We start from the raw sequence: 13,076 nt of genomic DNA, 5'->3' as shown, positions 1-13,076 counted from the left end.
CTTTATTATTTATACGAGCATATCCAGGGTGAGCAGGATCCTTCCAGAAGCCTGAACAGAGTTAAATGGAGGTAAGCATGCACTTAGTAGTAATACCAGGCCTCCTCTTCTGACAAATCTGATTTCAGAGTGCTCAGTGAACATTTACCTAATTACCTACTAACTTGTCTTTGTTTGGAAATGATTTATAACTACAATACCGTCATTAACAGTTTCAGTAATAAATTCATAGCTAAGATTTTGAATAAATAATTTTGTAGCATGTTTGTATCACTGTACATTATAATATTAATCTTTCTAATGCTAACAAATCTTAGTAAATACCATTATTAGTGTAAAATGAATGCAACACAGAAGGTGAAATACATGGACTATGGCCACTTTTTTAGCAGAAGCCCAAATGAAGAGCATTCCATCTTGCTCTGTCCATCGCTGTATTCCACCTTTGTCCTTATATACATTATGGCTGCTTTAGTGGCACACGAGCACATTCATTAAATAACAGAACTCCAGGCAACTGCTCTCCTTTAGTTTTACATCACAATACGCTGCTCCATGTATTAGGAGACCAGACAGTGATTTACTATGTATGTTATTCTAAATGTAAAAACATGATTCATAAATTGTATTATGCTTTTATATATCACTTTCTCTCTGGTTGCTATTATGTGACTTCAAAAACTATAGCCATTACATAGGAAAGACAACTTATGCACAGCATTCCTGCAGGAGACAGTGCACTGTAATGCATATCCTCAATTCTCTGCTGGTTTCAGCAGACTGCAAATCTGTCAGAACAGACTCTGCAGGGAAACTGTGTACTTTTCAACTGTCTCCACTATATGTAATCCTGCATCACATGATGTAATATGAAACATTATTGTGTGTCAGATGACACTAGTGCTCTATCCTGTTTAGCTTGCCTTGCAAGTGCAAGGTCAAAAATGCTAAACAAAATTTGTTATGTTTTTGGAACTCAAAACAGTTTGGCCATGTGCTGTATATTCAATCTTAAACTATCACTTGTCATGACTGACCAGAAGCAAATGCCTAAATAAGCATTTGATATCAACAGTAACCCTATATTATAGAACAGCTCCCATAACCTGTTGGTTTTGGTCCATATTTACATCAACCTCATGGTGTAAAGTCCAACACTGTAAACATTCACCCAATAAATAAATGTAGAGACTTGTACAGAACAGGCTAAACAATTGTGCTGACTCTAACAAAGCCAGATAGATGGTGTTGCTATAAATTCTTGAGGAACTGCATGGTGGAATAATGTGTTTACGTTTGTTTAAAGGCTTTCTTTTACTCCTGTGTTAGCTCAAGCTATAACTCAGGTTTTAGCATGGAAGGGGGGAATTGAATCTGAAGTGGTGCTGATGTTGAAGCTAAGTTTAAATTGATGATACAGCATATCAGATGCCAATCATTCTCTGCTGTTGTTAATCACAACAGTTTATGTAGCTAGAGCTTGGTTTTGCATTGTGAATACTCATAATCTTGGGTCACATGAGCTAGGATAGATTAGATACAGTAACTCAAGCTGAGTAATTTGAGCTAAGTTTTGCAGTGGAGAAAAGCCCTAAACAAGTCTCGAACTCTACCAGTAAACAGCAAAGGCAGGAGGAGAACCCAGGAGTGCTGCAAAGCAGGACATTGGCATAGTGACCTGACTAGTGATTACTAGATATTACAGCAGGATAGATGTATTGGATATAAATATTGCTTTACCTTATATGCTTTTGCACACACACACGCTTCCAGTGAAAATGGAAGCAGAAACAGATAATGGAAGATGCTACACAGAAGTAGGCTGACATCTATGAAAGCATATGCTTCTCTGAACTAGTCTCTAAGGTGCCACCCTGCCCTGCTTTCTACATATCAAGTAGTAAGAGAGAAAACAAATGAAGGTTAAACTGAGGTTCTGATAATGAGGACTGAATATGTTCTAAAAAGACCTCCAAACAATGGCAGTCATATTCTTATGCAAAGGTCTTGTGGCTTCTTGTTAAAATGATTAAATAACAAGACGTGCTTTTCATTTATTTGTAGCTTGACAAATGTAAAACTTTTCATTTAAATGGCTTCACTTTTTAGGCCATTATAAATTATTCCAAGGCCAGAGGTGTGGAAGGCATAATGGTGACAACTTCTATTACACTGTCATTATCTACAGCTCAAACTGAGAAAATAATTCCAGAAAGGAAAATTGCAATAACATGGCCTTTTAGTTCACTGCCACGCCTTTCACACATCCCTCATTTTGGACCCAAATGTTCATCCCTTCCTCAGAAACCACTATTATTAGTTTAAACTATTTACCATACATCAGAAGTGTTGAACAATAACGCTGTAGCTGCAGAAAATGGTGTTTATGCACCCCCCCAAAAAAAAATCCCAAGCTTCTCTCTCTCCTTTTTAAATATTTAACAATGAATTCTGTGCTTGTCATAGGTACCTGATTCACAGCTCTTTACATACAGGCCATTTATCCATACTACAGATTCAGCAGAAACCAGAAGGTTTTTCCATGCTGCCCCAGTAACTTTAACCAGACATGAAGGACCTTACTTAGGGTTCAAAGAAGATTCATTTTTCAGGCTCATTCAATATGTGATTTTATATTAACAGTGTCTGTCATTTATGAATTGTCATAAATCAAAAGGTTGCAAAGTATTTCATAATTTGGGTTAAACTCTAACAGCACGAAAGCTGATGAATGTTCTGCTATCACTATTAATGGAAGCATAGTTTAATCCTAATTAATTATGTGTCAATCATTAAACATTGACTAGTAATCTGAACAAAAAAAAAACTCCCCAAAGGGTGCAGCATAGTGGCGATCAGGGCACTGATCCTTTTTTATTTATGTGCTAGGAATTGGTTTAAAAGTGTTGCAAAAATAAGAAATGCAACTTACCGCATGAAGTTAATCCTGGAAATGTTTGAAGTCATTCCATGTAGGCCAGAAACAATTGTCAAAGAGTAACAATTTTTGGACGTTATGGGTCTGACTGGATTCAGACAAATGACTGAGAGCTGAAAGTCGCCATACTACCAATTGTCTAGGCTAGCTCACACCAGGTGAGGTTCCTTGAGCCCTTTTTTTGGCCTGCATTCTGAGTTATGTCTATGGGACTCAGCAGGTTGAGTGATACATTTTCTGAAATGACTCTTACATACAGGAAAACCCAGCTCCAGCACTTACATCTAGAATGCTGGTGGCAGTAACAATATTAAAGCAATACAATATTTGTCTAACCCTAGAAAGACAAGTGTGGTAGTACAGAAGAAACCTTTCAAAAATATAATAGTTCACAGCATGCATTATCTTGGCAGGTTTATTCTTTCAACATGCATTCATGGGGGCTTTTCTCTATTCCTGCAAAGTATGGTACCTTATACAAAATGAAAATAGGCAAATGGACCTTGTATATCCTCATATGACATTTCAAAGGCAAACCCTAATTGTCTATCACTCACCTGCTACTAAACTTCTCCCTCCTGAGCAGAGATTCATGTCCATTCGCACTGGCAACTCCCATATAACTTTCAGTGGAAATATTAACCTAAATGAGTTGACTAGATTATTTTGCCTGACACAGCAGAAGTAGATATTATTGTTATTTACATATTGCTAGATTTTCCAATGAATTCACCTTCCACTTGGGAGGCCAATTAAGTGGCCAAGCTTTCATTAGAATGTATTGAAAACAAAGAAGGGCCAGGTGACAAGATCTTTTGAAAATCTGGACAGTTATGCCAGGGATGCCAATGAGGCATTCCTACAGACCAAAAGGAAACAAACCTCACCCCTGGGTATTTACAATGTAATGGGGTGATGCAGCTTTCTTTCACATCCAAAGAAAAAAACTCCTACCAACATAAAGGTGAGCCAGATCTAGCTCTAGCTTACCACCCCAAATAAACCATGCATCTTGTTTATGCAAGGAAGAAAGCCCAAAAAAAAAAATTAAAAATTCCAGAGTTATGACTGTGTGACAGAATAAGACCTCCTGGTAACACAAAGTATGCCAGAAGCTTGATATCTCGAAAGACATTTTGGGCGAGGCAACAGGTAACTGTCTCCTGGGATGCCACCGTTCCCAGACATGTTATGTTCCCAGGAGGACTTACTCTATGTTATGCAGGTTAGGCCCCAGACCCTTGCAAGGCCAGCAGCAAGCTGACACTTCTTTACCATAAGTAGTTCTTTATATAAGGTTCAGTAAATAAAGTGTTATTTCCACATCAGAAGCCTCATCAGGATACTACCAGGCACAAGCTACAGTGTTCAGCCAATAGTTATGGCTGTGAAAGAGTTAACACAGGGCTTCACCCCTTCAATTTGCTGGCAACCAGCTTGGCAGCTGCATGGCATGCATAGTTCTTTGGACAGTCTGCTTTTCGAGGAAAGAAAACAGCTTCCTTACTTGATACGCACATCCCTGTTTGAGGGTGCTGACGTTGGGGGAAAGGGTATATGTAGGGTGGGAGAAAATATGGTATCTTAACATTGGACAAAACTTTGACTTGACCAGGAGCTTTCAAGAAACATTCAGCAATAAAGCAGGTTGAGCCTAAGGCTCTGATCATGCCAGAACAAACATGCATGGTTTAACTGTATGCACACAGACTTCAGGATTACTCAAAGTGGGTATGCTTAAGTCTCTGAAACAGCAGGGCCACTGATTCTGCTTCATTAAAATCAATTAGGGGCATTTTATTGGGAGAAGGTTCAAGCCCTAAGGTAGTAAAACTTTTATTCACTGCAGAAAGTGTAGGAGAGGGAAAGGGCTTGGATTCTAAGCTCATTTCTAAAGAAATGAATGTATATAAACTATAAAAAAAACTGGCAAATACTCCCTGAAGTGTGATGAACAGGCTACTTACTGTGTCTTTGACTAGGAAACCTCAGTTTCTAATTGAATTTTCCAAAGTGCCTAAGTGCTTTAGGAACCTAAGTCCTACAGAAAATTATTAGACTGGGGGTGGGGAAGGGCGGCAGAGAGGGAAGTTACCTTCTTTTTTAAATCTGATGTCTACAAAAAATAGATGAAAATGTCGAGCTGGGTACCTGGAGAATTGAATGGATCTCTTGTCTGCATTCCTTGTCTGCAACTATTCCCAGTGCTGTCTTTCTTTTAAGGCTTTCTTTCCCCCCCCATTTTTTAAAAAAAGGAAAAAATCCAGTGCTCGAATACACAGCCCATTTCAAAGCTCCAGTGGGTAGCAAGGAAATGCTTTAGAGATCAGGTGAAATGAATTCAAGAAGAGTGAAAATGGTCTTTGGTTCTGCTCTGTTACCTTTTACTGAAGAATCACTGCAGAGATGTGAATCATCTTCATCCATACCGTGCTTCATTTCTTCCGGGCATTTTCACAGATCTCTCCTGCTTCTTTTGTCTCCTGGTGTCAAGAAACAGTGATTTTTCCCTGGTCACTGTGGCATTAAGGGTTTAGTAGCAGCTAAAACAAATGGAAGAGAAAGGCACTGTGACAGCAAAACAAGCAAATAAATAAATAAAGGCATGTTGTAATGAGGAATATAAATTAGGTAATAAAGTGAAGAAAAATGGGGAAACATGGGAGCTTCACCTTACTTGGCTTACTGTTTAACCTAAAATATATTTAGTATACTGAGAATACAATAGCTTTCAGAAGACCAGGTCAGGTTTTTTTTTTTTTTATTGAGAAAAAGCCTCTGCAGAGATAATGAACAAATTACACACCTTTAAAGAACTCACAAGTAGCTAACTTTAAAAACATTCTATTAAATTATTTAACAGAAATAATTGCAGAAAATATTAGTATAAATAATTGTTTACCGAACAGATAAGAAATACCTCAAAATGATACATACAGTCCTTCTAAAGTATACAAAATTTTATTTTCACCTCTCCCATTTATGACACTTAAAGAAATTCTGTCTTGAATTTAACTATTGAATTAAGAATTAGAAAGCTAAATTGTAGTTTTTATAGAGAATGAAATACCAAACACATTTCCAATGCTTCATTACTTCTTAAATGTAATTCCTTTCTTTGGGGACTAAATATTTATGGCAAAATAGATGGCAAAAATAGAACAACAGACATATATATCTTGAAGTTACATATTTTTCTCGAGAAGGAGCTGTTGTCTCCCTGGTCAAAGTACCCAGCATGGAAATACGTTATGTTTCGTACCTAATTACACTTTGAAAAAAGCATTTAACAGGGATAGTCAAACACTTGGAGCCTTGCTGTACCCACAACAACAAGCAAAGGTGTAGCAGGCAGTTTGGAAACTGGGCAGTAGCAGCAGCTGGGGTCAGTAGCAGCGGGGCTAGAAGCAACAGCAACTGCCCATCTTGCACCCCCTCTAAGCCTAGGGCTGGTGCCCTGCTTCCTCTCAAATCATTGCACTACCAAGAACTCGCTTGTGCCAGTTTTATACCAGTATCCTCCATTTAATGAATCTGCTGCAAGATCAAAACAAGCTCAGAGGCCTTTTCATACTAGCAGCTATAACTAACGCAAACATTAAAATCTTAAATACTTAATTTTTTGAATAAGGTTGCAACCTTTTAGAATGAATAAATCTACAGCCAATTGTTCGTGCTGCATCCCAGGAGAAAAGTTACTTTAGGTGTTGGATAACCAAAATTTAAATTGGGGATTAAATTAGGGATTAAATTAAATAGCCTTCCTCTGTAGTGGAGGGTGTGGTTCTCCTCTTTGGATCTCTCAAGCATATTTTAACAACCTGTTTAACGTCAACAGAACATTGGCCACCACTGTCCCCCTGTAGCAGATTAGGATGCTATGCCTGTGACTGTCAGGGTTGACTGTGTAGTTTTACTAATACCTTACTTTTTCGAATATAACCTGCACTTTTTCTTCCAAACCAGCTGGGGAGAACTGAGGTGTGCATTATATGTGAGGAATAGGGCTCCCCATGGATCTGAACATTTGGCAATGGGGATGGAAGGCAGGGAGCAGAGTGGTAAATGCAGATCAGTGACAGCATTAATTGCCAGGGCTCTAGGAAACAGAAATTAACACTGCTGCTGCTCCTCTCTCCGTCTCCCCACCATCAGAAGTCCGAGTCCATGGGAAGCTCCATTCCCCAACAACATGCCAGACTGGGCTGGCACACAGGCTGTAGAGCTACACTCCAGGTTCAACCCAGTGCGCTCAGTCTGGATTGCACACTTGCTCCAAGGTTGCATAGACTCACTGCACAGCCCCCAGTCCCACCATGGCCAGATTAGGCCTAGACCCATTTCAGAGCTTTCAGCTCTACCATGGCTGGACTGGGTCTGGCCCTGCCATGAGACTCCCCGCTGCAGCTGCCAGCACCACTTTATGAGCCCTGCTGCTGCTGGATTGAGTACTACCATGCAGACTCCAGCCCCAGAGCTCCCAGACTTCAGATAAGATCTTTTTCCATCTTGGGGCCTTCCAAAATTAATATATATGTTATATTTTGGCCATGTATTATACATATGAAAATATGATAGGTTAGACAATGGATTTGTATCGGATGGTTTGGAAAGGGATAATCCTGCCTCTGGGCTAATAACCTATGGAGTTCCTTTCCAGCCCTACTTCTCTAAGGTTCCGTGATTGTACTAAAATCATGAAAGGCTCAGATATAGGCATACCTATTTTTAAACAGACACAAAACACAACATTATTCCTTTTAAGATATTGTTATGCAAGGGGATATTCCTGAGGAATTTATATTTGTATGAAAAAGATTTGTTTTCATGATAGTTATTAACCCTGCACTTAGCTACCTTGATTGGACATGATTCATCTTAATAACACAAAGTTAGTATATACTGTCTGCAAATGAATTTGGTAGATGTGCCCAAGAGTCTTCCCCTCTTTTACCCTCTAGGTAAGAGCAGCTTTAAAGTGCAGCCATTTTCCCCAAGGTAACACCAGCAGAGACTTCAAGGTGCCTTAGACACTGCCTCTCTCTTTCTAGCCACTAACTTCCATCTTGGGAGCGGCACTGTTGCTGCTGACCCCACAATGAAGAGTAAATTTCTAGGTGTTTTACACTGCTTATAGATGAACGTACCACTGATGAGGCCCACAGTCTGGGTTCTGTAAACAGGACTGATATGCACCTATTGTTCAGTCATCAAATATATAGCCCCTATTTTAGGCAATTTTCAAATTATTTCCTAACAGCAGGAAAACCAGGGAATGAAAGCCCTGACACATGGAGTGCATATATCCGCTCATGGTCCCTAGGATCTCCTTCGCAAATGAGATCTTGCACTTTGTAGAGGTTTGCTTTCCCTGTGGTAAACTATTTAAATGAATAACCACATTTAAACTCCTCTTGGGACTCAACCAATTTAAGGAAAATCATCCAGGAATTCACTGCAAATGAGATACTACATCTCCAAAGACCATGTTCCTTACCATTTCGGTGACAGGTTTGGATTGGCTGCTAACAATGAATACCAGAAAGTTTGGAATCTCTCCATTATGATTCAATTTAAACATGATTTGAACTAGCTAGACAAAAGGGGACTCTTAAAATAAATTAATAAGTAGCTTTCACAATAAATAAAAATCTGTGATTACTTATGCTCCCATCCTCAGATTAAAAATACATATATACAGAGTTCCAAGAGGCATAGAAATTATCTGACAATATATTACAAAACAAAACAAACAAAAACAAACAGACCCTAGGAACAATGCTGCCTTTTCCTAGAATAATTAGTCACATAGGATCATATTTACTGTTGCATTTCCTTGGTTTTTTCAGTTTTTTGTAATTTAGCACTCATTGCTTTGGTTTTCCCAATCCATGACATTCTGCTGTGGTTGACATATCCATGACATTCTATCAAGGTTATTACTATTTATTATTTATACGGTAATTGATATCAATAGCAAAACTCCCATTGAAGTCAATGGAAGCAGGACTGCAATCTTGGCTTTAAGAGGTATTTTGCATTCAGAGTGGTATCTCTTCACAGCTGATCTACAGGCATTCAAGCTTATAAACCTGGTGCATAACAAAAATTAACCCTAGCATCCATGCATGAAAGCTCTACAGGGTACTAGTTAGTCTTGTCAGGATTTATCTGTTCATCCAGGCTCTCTCCTGCCTAGAGTGATTCTTGTTTAACTGCAACAATGGGAAGGAAACTGCTGACTGGCAGAAACAAACAAATGAGGTTCAAGGTGCAACTCTGCTTTTTCACACTGGAGAGAACAAATCTGATGTGCATGACCCAGACCCTGGAATCAGTCTATACAGATGCACAAAAAAGGACTGCCTCAGTGCTCCTCCACATCTGCATTTACAAAAGTCATCTCCAAGGCTTTTGGCGCATAAGATGAACTGTTCTATGTGTGTCAGCTCCTTTAGTGACTGGTAAAAAGAAAAAAAACCCTCCATGTGTGATTGCTAGATTCCACAATCTGCTCTCCTAGCTAGTTAAGCCCTTCTTTTCAAGGTCCCTTCACCAGGCACAGACAGGTGCAATCATGTAACAAGTGAGAAGAATATGTATTGAAATGATAAGCTGCCTCAAATTAACCTGATGGCTTAACTCCCAGTCATGATTATTCTAAGTTCAAAAGCAACCTGGAATAAATATATTTATTCCTGGTGGATTCATGAGTCATTACCATGATGTTCATCAGTTAGAGGCATATTGGGCATTATTAGGAGCACCGAAGTGTATTAATTGCAACAGGTCATATTATCAGTCACCTCTAGAATTCTTCTTTCCCATTTTCTTTCTTGAGTTAGCTAACCTTGGTGTGTTAAATTAAATCATATGAATAGCGTTTTACTGGTATTTTTAATTTCTATCACTGTTCTGCTAACATCCATAAGTGATCCATGTTAATTTTCATCTATGGACATTTGAGAGAGACTCATTTATTCTTGACTGTCTGCTCTTTAGAACAGCAAAGGGCTTCTACAGGAGTTTGGTAATGTAGGAAGGTTGCCAGCCCACTGGGGCACAAAAGAAAAAGGACAGATCTAGGGAGCAAATGGACCCCATGCTTTATTCAGAAGTCTATAGGCTCTACACAGATGCTTATAAGCCTGTGGGTTAAATTGGAGGTAGGTCAGTCTCTCTGCCTCTTCACTCTGAATTGGTTTTTCATTATTCTGTGCTGCAAAAGCTTAACCCCTTTTCCCACATCCTTTTGCAGAAAGGATCTTCATTTTGCTATGGGAATAGTAACTTCCCTTCCTTAAGCCATTTTGAATACAGTAATGTAAGAAGGCTGGAGCAAGTGGTGCACCAGTGTGAGGCAGCACTAGAATCTCCCCAAGAAGCATCGCTGAGCTGTCCTGCCACCACACCAAGCAGTGCATCTGGTGGACATCGGGGGTGAGTAGAGCAAACAGACTGGTGGTCCTTCCCACCCCACCCCCTGGGAGCCTGTGCTAGAGCAGGCATAGCCCTGTGCCTACTGTGTGTGTCAAGTGGAAGAAGGCAGGAGGGAGGAAGTGTACCTCCAGGGTTGGCTCCCAGGGAATCTGGCCACGGGACTGCTGCTGCCTAAGCAGAGATGAGACTGCTACAGCAATGGCAGCAACAGCAGTCCCCAGGAAGGTAAGACCTCCCTTCCACTCACCCACATCCTCCCACTATCTACAGTGGTCTGCAAACCCACACATGCCCCTCTCCCCCCGCCATGTACTCAATAAGCTCACTATATCGCTGATGGAATAACTTCACTTGAATTATACTCTAGGGCCATGATTGATAAAGTATTATTGATATTCATAGTGCAATAATACCTAAAAGAATCAAGATAGAAGCCTCTATGTTTGGTGTGGAACAAACACATCCGAAGATGTGGCCCTGACCTCCAAGAACTTGCAATGTCAGAAACAGTTATTAATTGTTTTTAGTTTTATCTTTTCTGGTGATGATAGAGGTCTCTTTGAGGAAAAGACCCTTTGAGGACGAGGCCCTTTGGCCACCCTGGTCCTCAGAAACACCACTCCACATGCACACCACACTCTCATCCTCCCGGCACAACTCAAGCTCACATCCAGTCACTCACTGCAGGAGCACAACCTTTGCTCAGACTGCCAGAGACAAGGACAAAGGCAAGAGCACAATATTTCATCCCAGTGGATACAGTGTTATATCATGGGCATAGGTCACATCTACCAGCACATTATGGTAATCAGGCAAAGTATTCAACCAACCTGGAGGAGTGAACATGAGTTGAGGCAACAGCTGTCCTCTCTGTAGCTTAAGAACCTCTTTGATGTTGCCATTTGACTGACCTTTCTTGTCTTCTTAATGTCACACAACTCAGTGAACTGAAGAGTAAAGTTCAGCCTAATCCAACTCTGTGCTGAGAATACTGCACATGCACTGCCTTCAATTTGGGTTTCTTCCTGTCGAGCAGGACGAATGACTTCAGAGCATCCCAACACAAACCTGTTCAGCCTCCACAAGAGAAGGCTGAGGGGGATCTAGTGGCCTGTTACAAACTAGTCAGGGGGGACCAGCAGGCACTGGGGAGTCACTGTTCCCCCGAGCACTACCACGAGTGACCAGGAATAACGGTCACAAGCTGGCAGAGGGTAGGTTTAGGTTAGATATCAGGAGGCGCTACTTCACGGTCAGGGTGGCTAGGGTCTGGAACCAGCTTCCAAGAGAAGTGGTGCTGGCTCCTACCCTGGGGGTGTTTAAGAGGAGGTTAGATGAACATCTTGCTGGGGTCGTTTGACCCCAGTACTCTTTCCTGCCATGGCAGGGGGTCGGACTAGATGATCTGCTCGGGTCCCTTCCGACCCTAGAAACTATGAAACTATGAAACATTTACTGATGCAAAGCATTTGTTCAGCTGCTCCTCCAGATTCCAATGAAACACATTTTTCACTGAATCCAGATCATCCTTTCCTGCAACTATGAAATTATTTTGTTTCTGGCTTCTTTGCAGCAAGTGAAGGTGAATCCAATTCAGAAATGCACTTTTTAGTTCTCTGCTAGTCAATTAACTGTCATCTGCCCATCAGCAAGAAAAGAGTTTATGTGAAGGCCATCCATGTTAGGTTTCATACTAATCACAACTTCTTCTGTGCCACATCTGATATCAGTGTCACTTTATAGGTACTTCTGAAATATGCAGAATTAAAAGGTCAACCAGAAGGATGATGTTTCCAGAGATGCCAAGGAAGTAATATGCCCAGCTACTACTTCATCAAAGCTCAGGGTGACAGGCACACAGTTGATTAGAGCAATCCATGGATCAGAATCACCCATCAACTTCTAAGTAAATTTAATTCTCACTTTGAAATATTTTTACTAATAATTATTTTCTCTGAAATATTAATATTTTGAGAGCTCTTCAGTCTGAAAGCTGTTGTTGTTTTTAGCTGACAAGGTCTCAGTGCTGGGAAAGCACTGCTGAATATGCCATGGGGAATTCCATTCTGTAGCTATGCAAGTAGCTTGATTTACATTATATTTGTAATCTATTTTCCCCTTCTTGACCAAACTGAACTCTTCACTGGCAGCAAGAGTTACAAATTCAAGCATTTCATCTGAATCAAACACAATTTTTCTGTTTTACAGTCTGAATATCCCAGATACTGCTCTCAAGAACAAGGATGTGGGGTGGGGTGGGATGACGATACACACCCAACTTCAATTCCTCCTCTATTCCTGCCATCCACAGTAGCAAAGAGTTTGATCCTTGCTGAAGTCAAGATGCCTAACTCCTTTTCCACAGACAGCCAGCAGCATACACATCATCCTGCTGGCCTAGAAGGCTAAGGACCTGTTCCTGACAACATCCCCCTTTTCAATATCCTAGGTCTGCTGTTACTCAAGAACTATCAAGTCTCACTTGATTTCAGAATTTGAGTAGAGAGCATATTATCTCAGCCAGGAGGACTGGGACTGTCAACCATAACTCTGGATAGATCTCTTTTTCTACATTCTGCCTTCCAAAAACAAGGTGTGTGTTTTATTTGGGGGCTTATGGTATGCAAGAAAATGTGGTATTTATAGTATTAATGCTGGACTAACAGTAGATAATAACCACACTATAGAAATTATTGAA

At 40.3% G+C, this 13,076-nt stretch overlaps 1 long non-coding RNA gene across 1 annotated transcript in view; it reads right to left on the bottom strand.

The window, feature by feature from the left end:
- Window positions 1-776: 776 nt before the first annotated feature.
- The window catches only part of LOC109312200, a 16,506-nt gene continuing 4,206 nt past the window's right edge, over window positions 777-13,076 (bottom strand). Inside the window, exons 2-3 of the long non-coding RNA XR_002101733.1 lie at window positions 12,731-12,732; window positions 777-788 (exon numbers count right to left, since the gene is read on the bottom strand). This is a non-coding gene — a long non-coding RNA (uncharacterized LOC109312200). The remainder of the gene's footprint in view (window positions 789-12,730; window positions 12,733-13,076) is intronic.

The sequence above is a fragment of the Crocodylus porosus genome, unplaced genomic scaffold, assembly GCF_001723895.1.
Source record: "Crocodylus porosus isolate Cpor-Errol unplaced genomic scaffold, CroPor_comp1, whole genome shotgun sequence".
Classification (NCBI taxonomy): Eukaryota; Metazoa; Chordata; order Crocodylia; family Crocodylidae; genus Crocodylus; species Crocodylus porosus.
Note: the sequence above shows the minus strand (reverse complement) of the source record. Positions and strands in the feature narration are given on the sequence as shown.